The following is a 22,880-nucleotide window of genomic DNA, read 5'->3' on the forward strand; positions in this document are numbered from 1 at the left end:
AGCTTTTCAACAGTAAACATGGACAGCTGGGATTTAGCTACTTCAAATCTGTGCCAGAAATCATTCAGGTGGGAAACCGCTCTAAAACTAACATCAAATCCTTTGTTCAGGGGCAGAGTCACGATGCAATTCAGATCATCAGGTTTAAAATTTAGAGTTTTTTGGATCAGCTTCCTGGAGAAGTCAAGACGTGACATCCCCAGGAGCTTCCCCTCAACTTCTTTGAATAAAAAACGCACGCTGTGGTGCCTCCTCATGCCGGCACGGGCAGCCGACATGGTGGAGACACCAACAGCCTAAAACTTTAAAAAACAATAAATAAATAAATAAATAGATAAAAAGGTCTTACCTTAAAACAGAACCGTAATAAAAGCAGCTGGATCAATGTACCTCTCAAAAGTTTGGGGCTCAAGTCACTGAAGGACCCAAGCCGGAAAAACCTCCAAGAGGCGATCGCTGTCTCTACCCTAGGACCAGACACTTGATCTTAGCCAAAAGGCCGAGAAGCGATGACACAATGACGCAGAGGCGGGGGAGCGGTCAAAGGCCACGCCCACCTGGGCCGTGGCGAGAGGGTCTAAAGGTCGCCAACAAACAAGCTCAGCTCACAGCAATACAAGCTCAGCTTGACTGTTGACACCGAAAATGGATCACAGCAGAGCGCACAACACGACACTTTGGAGTGCAACCTGGGATTTTGGACCAACAAACATTCTGCCCTAAAAGTGAGCGGGCAGACCAAAGCGTACGTCGTAGAGACTTGAAACTCTTGAGGGATGGTAGTACCCGCCCGGTCTACAACATCACCAAGGCTCGGCCCAATCGGCCCCAAGGTGGCGCTGCAGCGATCAGAAGTACGAAATGCCTCGTAACTCCTGAACCGTCCGTCGCAGACCCAAGTGTCTTACATCACTGGAATCCTTGGCTCGGGCCGAACAAGACGCAGGCCTCGGATTCAATGGTTGCGCTGGCGAGATTTTCGGGTATTTGGGATTTTGTGAAAAAGCTACTTTTGCACACTAGTCCTAGGTCTTTCGCCCGATCTGACCCAAACCGGTGCAGAAAGATTCCCTGGAGTCTGATTGCCGACAGCGATGGGGAAAAAAGTCGGAATTTCGATTCACGTTGGCGACGGGACGCCAAAACGTTGGGAGTGGGCGAGGCGGGCTTTACTTAAATGGCCATAACTCTCCAACGGAATGAGACAATTACACCCAAGTCGGTACACCTGTGCACGGGCTCAGCCTGTGCTCAGGTGAAAAGGGATGTGGCGACTGGCCACTTGGTGGCGCTGTAAACAGTAAAAACAACAACATGAATACGGCCATAGGCGACTGTATGTCAGGTGATTTTTCACACATGCACAAGGTATTCATACCACATGATAGAAGTCCTCATTCGGAACAACTTTGCTTCTAGGACCACTGCTGCCAATCAAAGCGCTGGTTGAATAATGGAGATTATTTGAAGAATGATGAAAAAAAAAACTAAAAAAACAGCCCTACTTTTGCAGACTGGTCCTAGGTTGAGAGTTTTACATCTCTCGATCAACCACTGCAGTTCAATTCTCTGGACTTCCTAGGTCGTTAACTACCAGAAGAAGAGGAACTCGAACAATCTGCTCTTTTAACCAGTGTGTCCAGGGGAGAGCGCGAACGCAGTCCCCCACTACCATAAATTATGCAGTCGAGATTCCCACATTTGGGGAATTCGCAGGGGTCAGCACAACCGGAGTGCAATGGCCGAGCCTCGCCCTGGGTGAACCACCTTCCTGATCATGGTGTCTCCCCTGCCAGGTAAGTATGAATTCCCAGGCCTCCCATCAGAGGCACGGTGTCCCTCTCCGCAATCCTCACCAACGGTCGGACAATCAAACACACACCTGATTCAACTCATCAGCTCATTCGTAAAAACTCCAAGAGATAAGAGAGAGACATCAAAAACCTGCAGAGTCGGGCTCTTTTGCTGTTGTTGTTGTGGATGATGTTGTTTTCATGCTCCGGATCCATGAGCCAAAAATCAATTTCATACGCGGTCACCGGATAGTGGACGAATCAGATGTTAAACGAGATAAGAACAGAGTTGTTGTTTTTTTTTCCCTCTCACACCACCATTACCTGTATAGCATATGATCACCTACAACACCTTTAAAGCACACATACACAGCAATATACGTTACTTCCATTAACACCTGCTGCCACACAAGACTAAAACATCTCTTTCATTGAACACAGTTTTTGGGGGTGCACCGTTCCCAGAAGTACTACAATACCGGGTCGATGCGTGGAGTGGACGGAGCAAGCCCCTGTTCCATCTCCCAGTTCCAAAAATCAATTTAATATATGGTGCCCGGGTAGGGCACGTATCAGATATTAAACTGATAAGAACAGATACTACACTTGATCTTAGCCAAAAGGCCGAGAAGCGATGACACAATGACGCAGAGGCGGGGGAGCGGTCAAAGGCCACGCCCACCTGGGCCGTGGCGAGAGGGTCTAAAGGTCGCCAACAAACAAGCTCAGCTCACAGCAATACAAGCTCAGCTTGACTGTTGACACCGAAAATGGATCACAGCAGAGCGCACAACACGACACTTTGGAGTGCAACCTGGGATTTTGGACCAACAAACATTCTGCCCTAAAAGTGAGCGGGCAGACCAAAGCGTACGTCGTAGAGACTTGAAACTCTTGAGGGATGGTAGTACCCGCCCGGTCTACAACATCACCAAGGCTCGGCCCAATCGGCCCCAAGGTGGCGCTGCAGCGATCAGAAGTACGAAATGCCTCGTAACTCCTGAACCGTCCGTCGCAGACCCAAGTGTCTTACATCACTGGAATCCTTGGCTCGGGCCGAACAAGACGCAGGCCTCGGATTCAATGGTTGCGCTGGCGAGATTTTCGGGTATTTGGGATTTTTTGAAAAAGCTACTTTTGCACACTAGTCCTAGGTCTTTCGCCCGATCTGACCCAAACCGGTGCAGAAAGATTCCCTGGAGTCTGATTGCCGACAGCGATGGGGAAAAAAGTCGGAATTTCGATTCACGTTGGCGACGGGACGCCAAAACGTTGGGAGTGGGCGAGGCGGGCTTTACTTAAATGGCCATAACTCTCCAACGGAATGAGACAATTACACCCAAGTCGGTACACCTGTGCACGGGCTCAGCCTGTGCTCAGGTGAAAAGGGATGTGGCGACTGGCCACTTGGTGGCGCTGTAAACAGTAAAAACAACAACATGAATACGGCCATAGGCGACTGTATGTCAGGTGATTTTTCACACATGCACAAGGTATTCATACCACATGATAGAAGTCCTCATTCGGAACAACTTTGCTTCTAGGACCACTGCTGCCAATCAAAGCGCTGGTTGAATAATGGAGATTATTTGAAGAATGATGAAAAAAAAAACTAAAAAAACAGCCCTACTTTTGCAGACTGGTCCTAGGTTGAGAGTTTTACATCTCTCGATCAACCACTGCAGTTCAATTCTCTGGACTTCCTAGGTCGTTAACTACCAGAAGAAGAGGAACTCGAACAATCTGCTCTTTTAACCAGTGTGTCCAGGGGAGAGCGCGAACGCAGTCCCCCACTACCATAAATTATGCAGTCGAGATTCCCACATTTGGGGAATTCGCAGGGGTCAGCACAACCGGAGTGCAATGGCCGAGCCTCGCCCTGGGTGAACCACCTTCCTGATCATGGTGTCTCCCCTGCCAGGTAAGTATGAATTCCCAGGCCTCCCATCAGAGGCACCGTGTCCCTCTCCGCAATCCTCACCAACGGTCGGACAATCAAACACACACCTGATTCAACTCATCAGCTCATTCGTAAAAACTCCAAGAGATAAGAGAGAGACATCAAAAACCTGCAGAGTCGGGCTCTTTTGCTGTTGTTGTTGTGGATGATGTTGTTTTCATGCTCCGGATCCATGAGCCAAAAATCAATTTCATACGCGGTCACCGGATAGTGGACGAATCAGATGTTAAACGAGATAAGAACAGAGTTGTTGTTTTTTTTTCCCTCTCACACCACCATTACCTGTATAGCATATGATCACCTACAACACCTTTAAAGCACACATACACAGCAATATACGTTACTTCCATTAACACCTGCTGCCACACAAGACTAAAACATCTCTTTCATTGAACACAGTTTTTGGGGGTGCACCGTTCCCAGAAGTACTACAATACCGGGTCGATGCGTGGAGTGGACGGAGCAAGCCCCTGTTCCATCTCCCAGTTCCAAAAATCAATTTAATATATGGTGCCCGGGTAGGGCACGTATCAGATATTAAACTGATAAGAACAGATTTTTCTTTCGAAAAAGTTTTATTGTCACAGGGTTTCATTCCATGTTTTCCATTTACATTTTTTTATAAATCAAGTATTTATTTACACATCTTAAAACAACAAAAACAAATAAAAAAGACACACTTTATAGTTAAAAATCAATTATTGATTGTGTGTTGTGTAAAAGTCCATGTATGTTAATATTTGAGTTGTATTAAAGGAAACGTAAATGGATTAAAATAAATAGGAATAAAACATAAAAACAATAAAACAATAAAACTTGCCAAATAAAACATCTCTTGTAAAGGATCGAGGGTGAGTCCCTATCAAGATTGTCCATTCACTCCAGGTCTCCAGAACAGGCCCCAGACTCCCCGCTTCTGGTGCCCAGCGGAGATCCCCTCTCCTCCGGCCCGCTGGCCCGCTGTTCCCGTAGCCGGTGTGGTGAGGGTGCATCTACGGGCGGCCAGGGTCGGTGGCGGCCGGGACCTTCTACGTGTGACCCCGGCCCCCCCATCCGAATAACGACGTGCGGCCCACCCTGCAGCGTTGATCTTATTTTCTGCTCGCACGCGTGGAGGGGGACCGTCACGCGTTTCCCCACCAGCAGATTTCTGGTGACCCAGATGGCATCCTTGATCACGTTTAGGGTGAGCCAGAGCGAGGAAAATTTTGGTTGTGTCAGCTCCTTCAAGCCCTGACCCACCCCCAGGATGGCGAGCTTGTAGTCCACCTGGGCCCCACCCGCTGGCAGGCACGGGAAAAACAGGGGGCCGGTCTTGGCCCACAGGTCCCGCGCAGCGCCGCACTCCCAGAGCAGATGTCGAACGGTCTCCGGGGAACCACATCCGGACCGTGGGCAGGTGGAGTTTTTGGCCATGCCTCTGGAGTGCATAACCGCCCTGACCGGGAGGATCTCATGAGCCACCATCCACGACAAGTCTTTAAGCCTGTTCTGGAGAGCTGGGTGGGCTGCGTTCCTCCAAACATCTTTGGCCTCACCTAGTGTGAGGCCTGGAACCGGGCTCACAGATTCTCGATCCTGCACAAGAGAGATAAGAGACTTATGGTTAGTTAAAATGGTGGCATCATTTGTCTCTAAAAGATATTTCTTTAAAAATTTCTTAATAAAACTATGCTCTTTTGACAAATTAAAAGACACTGGACTTTTAAGATCAATGGGTAAAATTTTCAAAGTTCTTAGGTATGACCCCATCCAGAATCGGGTCATGGCTGCTGTCTTGTGTTCTCTGGATGGGGTCAGTGCGTACTGGATGTGGAGGGCGGCAAAGCGGCTGCCTAAAAACAGGTGGGGGTCTGGGAGGCCTTTCCCGCCATTCTCTTTTTTCTTTTTGACGACCTCCCTCTTTAGTCGTTCCCACTTGGACCCCCACAGGAAATAAAATACCGCCCTCTCCAGGTTGGCCAGGAATCGTCTTGGGGGACTAAAAACAGAACAGACAAGTAAAATCAGTGGTAAAATCACAGCTTTAAAAATTAAAATCTTGCCTTCAAACGTCAATTGTCTCAGTCCCCAAAAGCCCAGTCTTTGCCTGACTTTCCCTAACATGTCAGTCCAGTTTCCTTGTCCTCCACCCTCTCTGTCAAATTTTACACCTAAAATTTTCAAATCATTGTCTTTAAAATCCAAATCTAGTCCAACTGTGTCCACGTTCCCCCACGGCCCGAAGAGCTGGGCCTCGGACTTACTCCTATTGAGCTTGGCGCCCGAGGCCCGACCGTACCAGTCAGTCAAGTCCATTGCTCTTCGTACTGATAAAAGGTCAGTCGCTAAAAGGGTCACGTCATCCATATATAAAACACAGGTCGCCGTCAGTCCACCAGTCCCTGGGATGTCTAGTCCTTTAATCCATTTATCCCTTCTCAAGATTTGTGCCAGTGGCTCAATACAAGCCACATACAGAAGGGGAGATAAAGGACACCCCTGACGGACGCCGCTGTAGAGTTTTACAGCTTTGGATAAATGCCCGTTAACCAAAATTCTGCTAGACAGATCGTTGTACAGCAGTCCCACCCAGGCTATAAACCTCCCAGGAAAACCCATTTTTTCCAGTACCTTAAACAGGAACTGGTGCGAGATACGGTCGAATGCCTTTTCAAAGTCTAAATTTAGGACTACTAGCTGAATGTTTCTGTCTCTCGCAAAACAGATGGCGTCTCTGATCAGTACCAGGCTGTCCGTGATCTTCCTTCCGGGCACGGCGCATGCTTGATCCAAGTGGATTACGTCTGCTAAAACTGTCGACATACGCGTGGCTAAAATTTTGCTAAAAAGTTTGCAGTCAACGTTTAAAAGAGTGATGGGTCGCCAATTCTTTAAGTCAGTCTTGTCGCCTTTCTTATGTAATAGCGTCACTATCCCTATTCTGAAGCTGTCTGGAAGTCTGTTCACATTGTCAAATTCTTTAAAAACAGTCAGTAAGTCATGTGCTAAAATGTCCCCAAAGGTCAAGTAAAATTCAAGTGGTAGTCCGTCTAGTCCTGGGGACTTCCCACGCTTAAAACCTTTCAGAGCTTTTTGTATTTCTAAAATCGTAAAATCCTGTCTTAAAAGTGCACATTGACTCTGGAGCTTTTTGTCTAAAAAATTTAAAACTTCCATTAAGGTATCGTCGTGTACTTGTTTTAGGCCATATAAATCACTATAAAAGTTTTCCACCCCTCTTAAAATCTCTTCTGTTTCATTTACCACCCTCCCATCCGATTTCAAAGTTGTCAAAGCCCCTCCCCGTGTTATAATTTTTTTAAAAAAATATCTTGTACACTTTTCCCCTTCTTCAATATCTTGTTCTCTACTCCTTAAAATGACACCTTTACTTTGAATTTGGGCTAAAACTGACATTTCTTGTTTTACTTCTTTTATTTCTTCACTAAAATCAAACCCAATTTTTAAAAGATTAAAATACCTCTGTAGTCGTTTTTGCAACCCCATCATGCGTCTCTTTTCTTTTTTCTTTTTCTCCTTTCCTATTTTCTTAAAAAACTGTCTCGTCCGTTCCTTTACCATTTCCCACCACTGTGCACGTGAATCATAAAAGTCTTGGAGGGTCTGCCATCGGCTGAACTGCTCCCTGTACTCACTAAATACTTCCTCATCCTCCAACAGGGAGCAGTTCAACTTCCACAGCCCTCCTCCTACTGTCACACCAGAGGCCAGTGAAAGGGTGCAGGATAGCATCATGTGATCAGAAAAAAAGAGGGGGGATAATGTAGCATCGGTTGGCAAGCAGTCCCGTGTAAAAATGTAGTCAATGCGAGAGGCTCTGGTGCCATCACCACTGAACCAGGTGAAGCCCTCCTCTCTCTGATGCATTTTTTTAAAGCAGTCGACTAAATTAAAATCTCTGACTAAATTTTGCAATAAAACCGATGTTTTGTCAAATTTAAAACCTTCTACCCTCTTCCTATCTTTCGGAGTTAAGACACAGTTAAAATCCCCTGCCACCACCAAAGGGGCCCTCCCTAACATGTGGGGCTGCAGGTCTTCTAAAAGCTCATATCTTTCATTCTTATCATTAAAGCCATACACATTAAGAACATTAAAATCCTTATCTAAAAAAGTCAAGTTTGCTAAAATTGCTCGCCCATCCCTTACCACCGTGCTGCCCTTCACCAAGATGTTTGGATTGTTGATTAAAATAGCAACACCGTCATTTTTGTTAAAATTGGACCCACTCCAGATAGAATGTCCAGGGGTCCAAAGCTCCTCCCACTTTCTGTAATTGGATAAAAAGGGCAAAGCACATTCTTGCAATAAAAACACATCTGACTTACAGGATTTTAAAAAGGATAAAACGCTCTGTGCTCGTATATCACTTCTCACACTTCTCACATTTATTGTAGAGATTGTGAGGGCCATGAGCAGTATAGTTAAAATGATATGAACTTTTAAAAGAAGACTAATAAAAGACATACAGAGGCATCTTTAAAATTATGTTATTTCTTGTTCCTCATGCCTCTCCCTTCTCCCATGGGGGCTGGGTTCAGGAGGGCAAGAGGTTGACACTTCCGAAGCCACAGAGCTGAACTCTTGCGACTCTTTCGGTGTTGATGTTCTTAGCTTAAAATGCAGAAAGGAAACTTCATTAGGGGATTCTGAGGGCCACATGCGGTCTGGATCCTCCGGGGAGAAACTATCCAGCCCTTGTGTAGCCCTCATTCTTTTCTCCACTACTACACACAACGGAGATCCCGCAGTTCTCTTCTGCACTTGAGCATTTGGGAGTGAAAGGTCAGTTTCACTCCCACTGGAGGGCATACTCACCTCCGAGACGGTGTTGAGGGAGGAAACCGTTTCATCCTCTCCGTCTTCTGTTTCCTTTCCTTTATCTTGTCCGGGAGTGGTTTCCTCCCCCTGTTCGGTTTCAAGCTGTGACTCCGCCCCTGTGGCCGCCCCACTTCCTTTTTCCTGACAAATCCCTGAGGCTGGCTGGGAATTTGAAATTCCCGCCAAAATCTCAGGGACCACCTCCTTCTCTCTTTGTTCTTTTGTTTGTTCCACATGTGGGGCGGCCATTTTGTTCCCTTTCAATTTGTTGGCAAAACTTTTAGGGCAATCTCTGTAGAGATGGTCAGTTTCACCACAAAGATTACACCTTCTGCCAATGGTACATTCTTCAAAGATGTGACCAATTCCTCTACACTTCCCACATGTTAATTCCTTGCATGCATCAGCTAAATGCCCCATCCTCCCACACTTCCTGCACAGTTTGGGCATTCCTTGGTAGTGAATGTAGCCCCTGTTCTCTCCCAACACAATCATTGAAGGCAGATGCTTCAGGCCCTGGTAGCCCCCGGCGTCCTCCCATTGTTTAATGGGAATTCGCCAGGAGCAATTCCAGATACCATCTTCATCTAACACTTTGGTTGGTTGACCCCGAACAGTGCAAAATCTGCCCAGCCAGACACAAATGTCCTCCCCATTCACTGTTTCATTAAACATCCTAACAATCACAGTTTTTAATGAATTGTCAGAAAGTTTCTCCACAGTAAACATAGCGAATTGGGCTTTGCATGCATCAAACCTTTGCCAGAATTCAATTAACAGGGAAGCACTTTTGAAACTTAAATCAAAACCTTTGTTCAGGGGGAGAGTTACTAGGCAGTTCAAGTCCTCGGGTCTAAAATTTAGGGCTTTCTGGATCAGCTTCCTGGAGAAGTCAAGACGTGACAACCCCAGGAGCTTACCATCCACCTCTTTAAATAAAAAACGCACGCTGTGGTGCCTCCGCATGCCGGCACGAGCAGCCGACATGGTGGAGACACCAACAGCTATTTAAAACACAACCTTAAAACCGTAATAAATAAATAAATAAATAACTTACCTTAAGAACAAAAGATTCCTTGGAAAACCAAGTCGTCCGGATAAAAAAAAAAAAAGGCACTGCCAATATACCTCTCAGAAGTTTGAGGCTCAAGCCACTGAACGACCCAAGCCGGAAAAACCTCCAAGAGGCGATCGCTGCCTCTACCCTCGGACCAGATACTAGATCTTAGCCAAAAGGCCGAGAAGCGATGACACAATGACGCAGAGGCGGGGGAGCGGTCAAAGGCCACGCCCACCTGGGCCGTGGCGAGAGGGTCTAAAGGTCGCCAACAAACAAGCTCAGCTCACAGCAATACAAGCTCAGCTTGACTGTTGACACCGAAAATGGATCACAGCAGAGCGCACAACACGACACTTTGGAGTGCAACCTGGGATTTTGGACCAACAAACATTCTGCCCTAAAAGTGAGCGGGCAGACCAAAGCGTACGTCGTAGAGACTTGAAACTCTTGAGGGATGGTAGTACCCGCCCGGTCTACAACATCACCAAGGCTCGGCCCAATCGGCCCCAAGGTGGCGCTGCAGCGATCAGAAGTACGAAATGCCTCGTAACTCCTGAACCGTCCGTCGCAGACCCAAGTGTCTTACATCACTGGAATCCTTGGCTCGGGCCGAACAAGACGCAGGCCTCGGATTCAATGGTTGCGCTGGCGAGATTTTCGGGTATTTGGGATTTTGTGAAAAAGCTACTTTTGCACACTAGTCCTAGGTCTTTCGCCCGATCTGACCCAAACCGGTGCAGAAAGATTCCCTGGAGTCTGATTGCCGACAGCGATGGGGAAAAAAGTCGGAATTTCGATTCACGTTGGCGACGGGACGCCAAAACGTTGGGAGTGGGCGAGGCGGGCTTTACTTAAATGGCCATAACTCTCCAACGGAATGAGACAATTACACCCAAGTCGGTACACCTGTGCACGGGCTCAGCCTGTGCTCAGGTGAAAAGGGATGTGGCGACTGGCCACTTGGTGGCGCTGTAAACAGTAAAAACAACAACATGAATACGGCCATAGGCGACTGTATGTCAGGTGATTTTTCACACATGCACAAGGTATTCATACCACATGATAGAACTCCTCATTCGGAACAACTTTGCTTCTAGGACCACTGCTGCCAATCAAAGCGCTGGTTGAATAATGGAGATTATTTGAAGAATGATGAAAAAAAAAACTAAAAAAACAGCCCTACTTTTGCAGACTGGTCCTAGGTTGAGAGTTTTACATCTCTCGATCAACCACTGCAGTTCAATTCTCTGGACTTCCTAGGTCGTTAACTACCAGAAGAAGAGGAACTCGAACAATCTGCTCTTTTAACCAGTGTGTCCAGGGGAGAGCGCGAACGCAGTCCCCCACTACCATAAATTATGCAGTCGAGATTCCCACATTTGGGGAATTCGCAGGGGTCAGCACAACCGGAGTGCAATGGCCGAGCCTCGCCCTGGGTGAACCACCTTCCTGATCATGGTGTCTCCCCTGCCAGGTAAGTATGAATTCCCAGGCCTCCCGTCAGAGGCACCGTGTCCCTCTCCGCAATCCTCACCAACGGTCGGACAATCAAACACACACCTGATTCAACTCATCAGCTCATTCGTAAAAACTCCAAGAGATAAGAGAGAGACATCAAAAACCTGCAGAGTCGGGCTCTTTTGCTGTTGTTGTTGTGGATGATGTTGTTTTCATGCTCCGGATCCATGAGCCAAAAATCAATTTCATACGCGGTCACCGGATAGTGGACGAATCAGATGTTAAACGAGATAAGAACAGAGTTTTTTTTTTTTTTTTCCCTCTCACACCACCATTACCTGTATAGCATATGATCACCTACAACACCTTTAAAGCACCCATACACAGCAATATACGTTACTTCCATTAACACCTGCTGCCACACAAGACTAAAACATCTCTTTCATTGAACACAGTTTTTGGGGGTGCACCGTTCCCAGAAGTACTACAATACCGGGTCGATGCGTGGAGTGGACGGAGCAAGCCCCTGTTCCATCTCCCAGTTCCAAAAATCAATTTAATATATGGTGCCCGGGTAGGGCACGTATCAGATATTAAACTGATAAGAACAGATTTTTTTCTTTTGACATATTTTTATTGTGCCATTTCATTCATTTATACATCATATCATTTTTACAGAATGTTCACATGCTTTTTTGTTCTTTGTTCTTTTGTTTTTGAAGCGATAAAACAGTTCCATTTGCCCATGTACATATATATATATATATATACATACACATACACACACATATATATATAAATACATACACGTATACATATATACATATACAGTACATATACTTTTTTTAAGTAAAAGAAAAGCATTCTGTTAAAAATAAAAAATTAAGTAAGGTATGAATAAAAAAGGTAATAAATAGAATAAATATACAGATAAAACAATAAAAAAAAAACAAAAAAAAAAAAAAACAGAGTTTAAAAGCTCTCTCTTCCATTTTACAGGAGTGGGTATGTCCTTATAACCATTTTAAACCTCCACTCAGCTCTTCAGAACCAGTCCCAAGGACCCAACCCTTCTGGGCCCGGAGGAGATCCTCTTGAACCGAGGCGCCGCTGCTCCACCTAAGATGTTGGGGGGCATCTACGGGCAGTCAGGGCTCGTGGCTATGGGGACCTTTTCCTGTGAAGCTCTGACCCCCACATCCGAATGGCGACATGCGGTGTAATCCTGCAGCCTTGACTTAGCCAACTGGATGGTGGCGTGGAGGGACACCTGCATGCGCTTCCCTACCAGTAGGTTTCTGGAGGTCCAAATGGCGTCTTTGATACAGAGGATGTTGAGCCATAGCTTTGATGGTGTTTTAGCTGGTGTTTCATCTTGGCTCACCCCTCCTCTCCCCATAGGGTAGTCTGGGACCCCCCCTACTGGCAGGTACGGGAATTGCTGGGGGCCAGCTGTTGCCCACAGGTCCCTCACAGAACTGCACTCCCAGAGGGCGTGCCTCACGGTCTCGGGCGCGCCACACCCGGGCCGCGGGCAGATGGGATTCTCTGACATGCCTCGGGAGTGCATCACGGCCCTGACCGGGAGGATCTCATGGGCAGCCATCCAAGCCAGGTCTCGGTGTCGGTTATGAAGAGCTGAGTGGGATACATTTCGCCAAACCTTTTGGGCTTCACCTAGAGTGAGCCCGCGCACTGGACACACTTGTTCCCGTTCCTGCACAAGGGAGAGGATAGAGCGGTGGTTGGTTAAAACAGTCACTCTTTCTTTTTCCAAATTAAAATTCTTTAAAAACTTTTTTATATGAGTGTATGCAGGGGGTTGGTCAAATGCAAGTGGTGTTGTCAAGTCTGTTGGTAAAATATTGATGGATCTTAAAAAAGACCCCACCCAGAACCGGGCCATGGCTGCTGTTTTGTCTTGTCTGGATGGGGTCAGGGCATACTTTAGGTGTAGTGCAGTGTATTTGGCTCCTAAAAACAAGTGAGGGTCCGGTACGCCTTTTCCTCCATTTTTTGGTGCTTTCTTCATAATTCCTCTTTTTAGCCTCTCCCACTTGGACCCCCACAGGAAATAAAACATGGACCGGTCCAGAGATACAAGAAAGAATCTAGGGGGGAAAAAAACAGAACATAACAATAAGAACAGTGGTAAAATCACCGCTTTTAGAATTAAAACCTTCCCTTCAACTGTCAGCTGTCTCAGTCCCCAGAACCCCAATTTTTTCCTCACTTTTCCCATCACATCATGCCAATTTCCACTCCCTCCCCCGTCTCTGTCAAATTTTATGCCCAGTATTTTTAAGTCTGTCTTTTTAATAGTGATGTCCAGTCCAACAGTCTTGCTAGGTTCCCATGGGCCATAGAACTGTGCCTGGGTCTTTTCTCTGTTCAGTCTAGCTCCAGACGCTTTCCCAAACCAGTCTGTCAAGTCCATGGTCCTCTGTATTGATAAAACGTCAGTGCATAAAAGGTTAACATCATCCATATATAAAACAGTCTTTGCAGTCAGTCCTCCGGTCCCGGGTATGGTCAGTCCCGTTATCCACTTGTCCGTTCTCAAGACCTGCGCTAGGGGTTCGATGCAAGCCACATACAGGAGAGGAGATAACGGACAGCCCTGACGGACACCGCTGCGTATATCTATCGCTTTTGAAAGGTTCCCATTAACTAGGATTCTGCTGGTTATGTCCCTGTACAGCAATCCCACCCAAGCTAAGAATCTCCCAGGAAAGCCCATTTTCCCCAATAATTGAAACAAGTAATGGTGCGAGACTCTGTCAAATGCTTTTTCAAAATCTAGGTTTAAAACTATCAGCCGAATATTTCTGTCTCTCGCATAACAGATGGCATCTCTTATCAGTACGAGGCTGTCCGTGATCTTTCTCCCAGGGACGGCGCAGGCTTGATCCGGGTTGATCAATTCTGCTAAAACTCTTGACATTCGTGTTGATAAAAGTTTACTAAAAAGTTTACAGTCAAAGTTTAAAAGGGTTATAGGACGCCAGTTTTTTAAATCTGTCTTGTCGTCTTTTTTGTGTAAAAGTGTCATTATACCCATTCTAAAACTGTCTGGAAGTCGGTCGAGGTTATCAAAGTCATTAAAAACAGCCAGTAAGTCTTGTCTTAAAATGTCCCAAAAGGTCAGATAAAATTCTAGAGGGAGTCCGTCATCTCCAGGGGATTTCCCCTTTTTAAAATTTTTTAAGCTTTTGTCCATCTCAAGGAGGTTAAAATCATTTGTCAGACCTGCACTATCTTTTACAGTTTTCTCTATAAAGGTTAGTGTTTCATTTAAAATACCATCATCAATTACCTTTTTTCCATAGAGTTCCTCATAAAAACTTTCTACTACTGTTAAAATACCATTTGTGTCTGTCATCATTTCTCTTTCTTTGTTTCTCAATTTCACCATTGCTCCACCTCTATTAAGTATTTTCTTAAAAAAGTATCGTGTACATTTCTCTCCCTGCTCTATTTCCTTTTCTTTACTTCTCAGAATAATTCCTCTACTTTTAACTTCTGCCAATTCAGACATTTCCTTTTTGACGTCTTTTATTTCATCCTTAAAGTCGAACCCCTGATTAAAAAGATGAAAGTAGCGTTGTAGCCTCTTTTGCAGTCCCACCATTTGTCTATATTCTTTTCCTTTTTTCTTTTTCCCTGCCCATCTAAAAAAAGTCTTGGTCTTTCCCTTCACCACCTCCCACCACTGTGCTCTTGAATCATAGAAGTCTTGTAGGGTCTGCCAATTGCTGTACTGCTCCCTGTATTCTTTTACTATCTCCAGGTCTTCCAACAGGGAGCAGTTTAGCTTCCACAGACCTCTACCTGTTGTCAAACCGGGAGGAAGTGATAGGGTGCAAGATAGCATAGTGTGATCAGAAAAGAAAAGTGGGGTTAATCTGGCATCCAATAAAGACCAGTCTCTGGTAAAAATATAATCAATGCGGGAAGCTCTGGTGCCATCACCACTGAACCAGGTGTGGCCCACATTGTTGGGATGCATGGATTTGAAAACGTCAGTCAGTCTAAAATCTTTTATTATATTTTGCAGTAAAACTGTAGTCTTGTCCTTTTTAAAATCCTCCCCTGCCCCTTTCCTATCTTTCCTCTGTAAAACACAATTAAAATCTCCTGCGAAAATTAAAGGAGTCTTTCCTAGTAAGTGGAACTGCATATCTATTAAAAGGCTGTATCTGTCATTTTTTTCTGTGTTCCCGTAAAAGTTTAAAACATTAAAATCCCTCCCTAAAAAAGTCAAATTGGCTAAAAGGGCCCGTCCGTCTCTTAATATTGTGCTCCCTTTCACCAATATTTGTGTGTTTTTTATCAGGATGGCTACTCCGTCTGCTTTATTTTGATTTGAACCACTCCATAAGGAGGGTCCTTGCTGCCATTGGTCTTCCCACTTCTTGTAGTCTTTTAAAAAGGGTAAGGCACATTCCTGTAGTAAAAAGACATCAGAGGGTTGTGTACTTAAAAAATTTAAAACTGTTTGTGCTCTCATTTGTGACATCACACTTCTCACGTTTAAAGTGGAGATAGTGATGGTCGTGAGCATTAAAATGAGTATAAAAGAAGACAGATACAACATTTTAAAAAATTTAAAAACAACTATCCATTAAAAAACAGATTTCCTTGTAAAACAAACTCTTCCTGCGTTCCCACCAAAGGGGAGGCAGGGGAATGAGTTTCTTTCCCTTCTGAATCACAGGGTGAGCTCCTGGGTGTGGATGATTTCAGCTCAATCGATAAGAAAGAAATCTCATTTGCTGTATGACTTGGGAATAATCTATTCAGGTCGTCTGACGAGGAGGAGTCAGAGAATCTTCCTATTTTATCTTTATCGGTTTCTTTCAAGAGAGGGGAATGTGCCGCTCTCTTTTTATTTATCGATTGAGCACAGGGGAGTTGCTCACTTAATTGACTTTTTGTTTGTAACTCGTCTGTATCCTCCCCTGCATTTTCACTTACCTCTGTGTTGTCTTCATCTGTCCCTTCCATTTGATTTTCCTCACCTTGTTTTACTTCACTCCTTTGCTCCACCCCTTCGTTACCTCTGTCATCTGCTTTCTCTCCACCAATCACAGGGTTTGGCGGGAGATTTGAATCTGGCTCCGCCTCCACGTTATCCTGTTGCACTCTCTCCTCAACCGCCATTTTGTGTGCTTTAACTTTGTTGGCAAACGATTTGGGGGAATCTCTTTAGAGATGGGAAAAGTCTCCACAAAGATTACACCTTCTGCCATTGGGACATTCGTCAAAAGAGTGTCCAATTTCTCTACACTTGTTACAAAAGACTTTCTGGCATGCTTCAACAAGGTGCCCCAACTCCCCACATCGCCTGCAGAGTTTGGGCATCCCCTGATAGTGGATGTAGCCCCTGTTTTCTCCCAGAACTATCATTTGTGGCAAATGCCTCAGACCTTGGAAGCCCTGGGGGTCTTCCCATTGCTTAATGGGGACCCTCCAGGCACAATTCCAAATACCGCCTTCATCATAAACCTTCATAGCCTGGCCCCTCACAGTGCAAAATCTTCCCAACCATGTACAAACATCTTCTCCATTTACAGTCTCATTGAACATCCTAACAATAACCACTTTTTGTGTGTTATCAGTTAGTTTCTCCACTTTAAACATGGAGAACTGGGTCTTATGTGTGTCAAAGAGTTGCCAGAAGTCATTTAACAGTGCTGCATTCTTAAAACTCACATCAAAGCCTTTGTTAAAAGGCAGGGTCAGAATGCAATTCAAATCCACGGGGGTAAACCCTAAACATTTCTGCATCAGTTTCCTAGAAAAATCTAGTCTGGACATTTCCAACTTCTTTCCATCTTTTTCTAAAAAACTAAAACGCACGCTGTGGTGCCTCCGCACGCCGGCACGGGCAGCCGACATGTTGGAGGCACCAACAGCCTAAAAATAAACAATAAAATAAAATACAAATAAATAATAATTCAATTAACAATAAATAAATAAATAGATAAAAAATCTTACCTTAATACAGTACAGAAGTAAAAGCAACTGGATCAATGTACCTCCTAAAAGTTGTATGGCTCAGGATACAGGGTGATCTTGAGCCAAGAAACCTCCAAGAGGCGATCGCTGTCTCAACCAGTGACCAGACACTTGATCTTAGCCAAAAGGCCGAGAAGCGATGACACAATGACGCAGAGGCGGGGGGAGCCGTCAAAGGCCACGCCCACCTGGGCCGTGGCGAGAGGGTCTAAAGGTCGCCAACAAACAAGCTCAGCTCACAGCAATACAAGCTCAGCTTGACTGTTGACACCGAAAATGGATCACAGCAGAGCGCACAACACGACACTTTGGAGTGCAACCTGGGATTTTGGACCAACAAACATTCTGCCCTAAAAGTGAGCGGGCAGACCAAAGCGTACGTCGTAGAGACTTGAAACTCTTGAGGGATGGTAGTACCCGCCCGGTCTACAACATCACCAAGGCTCGGCCCAATCGGCCCCAAGGTGGCGCTGCAGCGATCAGAAGTACGAAATGCCTCGTAACTCCTGAAGCGTCCGTCGCAGACCCAAGTGTCTTACATCACCGGAATCCTTGGCTCGGGCCGAACAAGACGCAGGCCTCGGATTCGATGGTTGCGCTGGCGATATTTTCGGGTATTTGGGATTTTGTGAAAAAGCTACTTTTGCACACTAGTCCTAGGTCTTTCGCCCGATCTGACCCAAACCGGTGCAGAAAGATTCCCTGGAGTCTGATTGCCGACAGCGATGGGGAAAAAAGTCGGAATTTCGATTCACGTTGGCGACGGGACGCCAAAACGTTGGGAGTGGGCGAGGCGGGCTTTACTTAAATGGCCATAACTCTCCAACGGAATGAGACAATTACACCCAAGTCGGTACACCTGTGCACGGGCTCAGCCTGTGCTCAGGTGAAAAGGGATGTGGCGACTGGCCACCTGGTGGCGCTGTAAACAGTAAAAACAACAACATGAATACGGCCATAGGCGACTGTATGTCAGGTGATTTTTCACACATGCACAAGGTATTCATACCACATGATAGAACTCCTCATTCGGAACAACTTTGCTTCTAGGACCACTGCTGCCAATCAAAGCGCTGGTTGAATAATGGAGATTATTTGAAGAATGATGAAAAAAAATACTAAAAAACAGCCCTACTTTTGCAGACTGGTCCTAGGTTGAGAGTTTTACATCTCTCGATCAACCACTGCAGTTCAATTCTCTGGACTTCCTAGGTCGTTAACTACCAGAAGAAGAGGAACTCGAACAATCTGCTCTTTTAACCAGTGTGTCCAGGGGAGAGCGCGAACGCAGTCCCCCACTACCATAAATTATGCAGTCGAGATTCCCACATTTGGGGAATTCGCAGGGGTCAGCACAACCGGAGTGCAATGGCCGAGCCTCACCCTGGGTGAACCACCTTCCTGATCATGGTGTCTCCCCTGCCAGGTAAGTATGAATTCCCAGGCCTCCCGTCAGAGGCACCGTGTCCCTCTCCGCAATCCTCACCAACGGTCGGACAATCAAACACACACCTGATTCAACTCATCAGCTCATTCGTAAAAACTCCAAGAGATAAGAGAGAGACATCAAAAACCTGCAGAGTCGGGCTCTTTTGCTGTTGTTGTTGTGGATGATGTTGTTTTCATGCTCCGGATCCATGAGCCAAAAATCAATTTCATACGCGGTCACCGGATAGTGGACGAATCAGATGTTAAACGAGATAAGAACAGAGTTGTTGTTTTTTTTTCCCTCTCACACCACCATTACCTGTATAGCATATGATCACCTACAACACCTTTAAAGCACCCATACACAGCAATATACGTTACTTCCATTAACACCTGCTGCCACACAAGACTAAAACATCTCTTTCATTGAACACAGTTTTTGGGGGTGCACCGTTCCCAGAAGTACTACAATACCGGGTCGATGCGTGGAGTGGACGGAGCAAGCCCCTGTTCCATCTCCCAGTTCCAAAAATCAATTTAATATATGGTGCCCGGGTAGGGCACGTATCAGATATTAAACTGATAAGAACAGATTTTTTTTTCGAAAAAGTTTTATTGTCACAAGTTTTCATTCCATGTTTTCCATTTACATTTTTTTTTTTTTTTTAAATCAAGTATTTATTTACACATCTTAAAACAACTAAACAAACAAATAAAAGGACACAATTTATAGTTAAAAATCAATTATTGATTGTGTGTTGTGTAAAAGTCCATGTATGTTAATATTTGTGTTGTTTTAAAGGAAACGTAAATGGATTAAAATAAATAGGAATAAAACATAAAAACAATAGAACAATAAAACATGCCAAATAAAACATCTCTTGTACAGGATCGAGGGTGAGTCCCTATCAAGATTGTCCATTCACTCCAGGTCTCCAGAACAGGCCCCAGACTCCCCGCTTCTGGTGCCCAGCGGAGATCCCCTCTCCTCCGGCCCGCTGGCCCGCTGTTCCCGTAGCCGGTGTGGTGAGGGTGCATCTACGGGCGGCCAGGGTCGGTGGCGGCCGGGACCTTCTACGTGTGACCCCGGCCCCCCCATCCGAATAACGACGTGAAGCCCACCCTGCAGCGTTGATCTTATTTTCTGCTCGCACGCGTGGAGGGGGACCGTCACGCGTTTCCCCACCAGCAGATTTCTGGTGAGCCAGATGGAATCCTTGATCACGTTTAGGGTGAGCCAGAGCGAGGAAAATTTTGGTTGTGTCAGCTTCAAGCCCTGACCCACCCCCAGGATGGCGAGCTTGTAGTCCACCTGGGCCCCACCCGCTGGCAGGCACGGGAAAAACAGGGGGCCGGTCTTGGCCCACAGGTCCCGCGCAGCACCGCACTCCCAGAGCAGATGTCGAACGGTCTCCGGGGAACCACATCCGGACCGTGGGCAGGTGGAGTTTTTGGCCATGCCTCTGGAGTGCATAACCGCCCTGACCGGGAGGATCTCATGGGCCACCATCCACGACAAGTCTTTAAGCCTGTTCTGGAGAGCTGGGTGGGCTGTGTTCCTCCAAACATCTTTGGCCTCACCTAGTGTGAGGCCTGGAACCGGGCTCACCGATTCTCGATCCTGCACAAGAGAGATAAGAGATTTGTGATTAGTTAAAACAGTGGCATCATTTGTCTCTAAAAGGTATTTCTTTAAAAATTTCTTAATAAAACTATGCTCTTTTGACAAATTAAAAGACACTGGACTTTTAAGATCAATGGGTAAAATTTTCAAAGTTCTTAGGTATGACCCCATCCAGAATCGGGTCATGGCTGCTGTCTTGTGTTCTCTGGATGGGGTCAGTGCGTACTGGATGTGGAGGGCGGCAAAGCGGCTGCCTAAAAACAGGTGGGGGTCTGGGAGGCCTTTCCCTCCATTTTCTTTTTTCTTTTTGACGACCTCCCTCTTTAGTCGTTCCCACTTGGACCCCCACAGGAAATAAAATACCGCCCTCTCCAGGTTGGCCAGGAATCGTCTTGGGGGACTAAAAACAGAACAGACAAGTAAAATTAGTGGTAAAATCACTGCTTTAAAAATTAAAATCTTGCCTTCAAACGTCAATTGTCTCAGTCCCCAAAAGCCCAGTCTTTGCCTGACTTTCCCTAACATGTCAGTCCAGTTTCCTTGTCCTCCACCCTCTCTGTCAAATTTTACACCTAAAATTTTCAAATCATTGTCTTTAAAATCCAAATCTAATCCAGCTGTGTCTACGTTCCCCCACGGCCCGAAGAGCTGGGCCTCGGACTTACTCCTATTGAGCTTGGCGCCCGAGGCCCGACCGTACCAGTCAGTCAAGTCCATTGCTCTTCGTACTGATAAAAGGTCAGTCGCTAAAAGGGTCACGTCATCCATATATAAAACACAGGTCGCCGTCAGTCCACCAGTCCCTGGGATGTCTAGTCCTTTAATCCATTTATCCCTTCTCAAGATTTGTGCCAGTGGCTCAATACAAGCCACATACAGAAGGGGAGATAAAGGACACCCCTGACGGACGCCGCTGTAGAGATTTACAGCTTTGGATAAATGCCCGTTAACCAAAATTCTGCTAGACAGCTCGTTGTACAGCAGTCCCACCCAGGCTATAAACCTCCCAGGAAAACCCATTTTTTCCAGTACCTGGAACAGGTACTGGTGCGAGACGCGATCAAAGGCTTTTTCGAAATCTAAATTTAGGACTACTAGCCGAATGTTTCTGTCTCTCGCAAAACAGATGGCGTCTCTGATCAGTACCAGGCTGTCCGTGATCTTCCTGCCGGGCACAGCGCATGCTTGATCCAGGTGGATTACGTCCTCTAAAACAGTCGACATACGTGTAGCTAAAATCTTACTAAAAAGTTTACAATCATAATTTAAAAGAGTGATTGGTCGCCAGTTTCTCAGGTCAGTCTTGTCCCCTTTTTTGTATAGTAATGTAACTATCCCTACTCTAAAGCTGTCTGGAAGTCTGTCAAGAGTCTCAAGTTCTTTAAAAACTGTCAATAAGTCGTGTGCTAAAATGTCCCAGAAAGTCAGATAAAACTCAAAGGGGAGTCCATCCAAGCCTGGGGACTTCCCCTTTTTAAAACCTTTTAGCGCTTTGTGCATTTCTAAAAGAGTAAAATCTTGGGATAAAAGCACATCTGGACTCTTTACCTTTTTGTCTAAAAACCCTAAAACTTCCTCTAAGATGCCATTGTGTACCTCTTTAGTGCTGTATAAATTATTGTAAAAACTTTCAATTTCCCCTAAAATCAGATCTGTTGTATTTACCTCCCCACCTGTAAAAGTTTTTAAAGTATTAATTGACCCTCCCCGTGTTATTGTCTTTTTAAAAAAATATCTAGTACACTTTTCCCCTTCTTCTATTTCTCTCTCCTTACATCTTAAAATGACACCTTTAGTCTTTGTTTCGGACAAATCTGACATTTCTTTCTTTACTTCTTTAATTTCTTCTGTAAAATCCAATCCACTGTTTAAAAGGTTAAAATATCTCTGCAGTCTTTTTTGCAGCCCCATCATGCGTCTTTTTTCTTTATTCTTTTTTTCTTTTCCAATTTGTTTAAAAAACCGTCCTGTCCTTTGTTTCACCATCTCCCACCACTGTGCACGTGAGTCGAAAAAGTCTTGGAGGGTCTGCCATTGGCTGAACTGCTCCCTATACTCACTAACCACTTCCTCGTCCTCCAATAGGGAACAGTTCAGCTTCCACAGCCCTCCCCCTACGGTCACACCCGTGGGTAGTGAAAGGGTGCAGGAGAGCATCATGTGATCAGAAAAGAAGAGGGGGCTCAATGTAGCATCGGTCGGCGGGCAGTCCCTTGTAAAAACATAGTCAATTCGAGAGGCTCTGGCGCCATCACCACTGAACCAGGTGAAGCCCTCCTCTCTTTGATGCATTGTTTTAAAGCAGTCAACTAACTTAAAATCTTTGACTATATTTTGTAATAAAACCGATGTCTTGTCGACCTTAAAATCCTCTCCTACCCTCTTTCTATCCTGTCTTGATAAAACACAATTAAAATCCCCTGCTACCACTAGGGGAGCCCTCCCGAGCATGTGGGGCTGCAGGTCTTCTAAAAGCTCATACCTGTTTTTTTTGCCTGTAAAACCATACACATTTAAAATGTTAAAATCCTTACCTAAAAAAGTCAGATTAGCTAAAATTGCCCGCCCATCCCTCACCACAGTGCTGCCCTTCACCAAAACATGGGGATTTTTAATTAAAATAGCAACACCGTCATTTTTGTTAAAATTGGACCCACTCCAGATGGAAAGTCCTGGGGTCCAAATCTCCTCCCACTTCCTGTAATTTGTTAA

The 22,880-nt window shown here is 45.5% G+C and overlaps 6 non-coding genes and 2 pseudogenes across 6 annotated transcripts; all 8 read right to left on the minus strand.

Annotated features, from left to right (window-relative positions):
* Nucleotides 1–1,640: 1,640 nt before the first annotated feature.
* Nucleotides 1,641–1,804, minus strand: LOC143726856 (U1 spliceosomal RNA). Its single transcript, XR_013199082.1, has one exon. It is a non-coding gene; the product is annotated as a U1 spliceosomal RNA (small nuclear RNA).
* Nucleotides 1,805–2,238: 434 nt separating this feature from the next.
* On the minus strand, nucleotides 2,239–2,429 carry LOC143727193 (U2 spliceosomal RNA). Its single transcript, XR_013199400.1, has one exon. It is a non-coding gene; the product is annotated as a U2 spliceosomal RNA (small nuclear RNA).
* Nucleotides 2,430–3,558: 1,129 nt separating this feature from the next.
* On the minus strand, nucleotides 3,559–3,722 carry LOC143726857 (U1 spliceosomal RNA). Its single transcript, XR_013199083.1, has one exon. It is a non-coding gene; the product is annotated as a U1 spliceosomal RNA (small nuclear RNA).
* Nucleotides 3,723–4,156: 434 nt separating this feature from the next.
* On the minus strand, nucleotides 4,157–4,330 carry LOC143727408 (U2 spliceosomal RNA; annotated as a pseudogene).
* Nucleotides 4,331–10,955: 6,625 nt separating this feature from the next.
* LOC143726858 (U1 spliceosomal RNA) lies at nucleotides 10,956–11,119 on the minus strand. Its single transcript, XR_013199084.1, has one exon. It is a non-coding gene; the product is annotated as a U1 spliceosomal RNA (small nuclear RNA).
* A 435-nt stretch (nucleotides 11,120–11,554) lies between these two features.
* On the minus strand, nucleotides 11,555–11,740 carry LOC143727443 (U2 spliceosomal RNA). Its single transcript, XR_013199493.1, has one exon. It is a non-coding gene; the product is annotated as a U2 spliceosomal RNA (small nuclear RNA).
* Nucleotides 11,741–18,386: 6,646 nt separating this feature from the next.
* Nucleotides 18,387–18,550, minus strand: LOC143726530 (U1 spliceosomal RNA). The gene has a single exon (XR_013198770.1). It is a non-coding gene; the product is annotated as a U1 spliceosomal RNA (small nuclear RNA).
* A 434-nt stretch (nucleotides 18,551–18,984) lies between these two features.
* Nucleotides 18,985–19,158, minus strand: LOC143727410 (U2 spliceosomal RNA; annotated as a pseudogene).
* Between the last annotated feature and the right edge of the window lie 3,722 nt (nucleotides 19,159–22,880).

Source organism: Siphateles boraxobius, unplaced genomic scaffold (assembly GCF_051911475.1).
Source record: "Siphateles boraxobius isolate OS27281-9 unplaced genomic scaffold, OSU_SipBor_1 77, whole genome shotgun sequence".
NCBI classification, from domain to species: domain Eukaryota; kingdom Metazoa; phylum Chordata; class Actinopteri; order Cypriniformes; family Leuciscidae; genus Siphateles; species Siphateles boraxobius.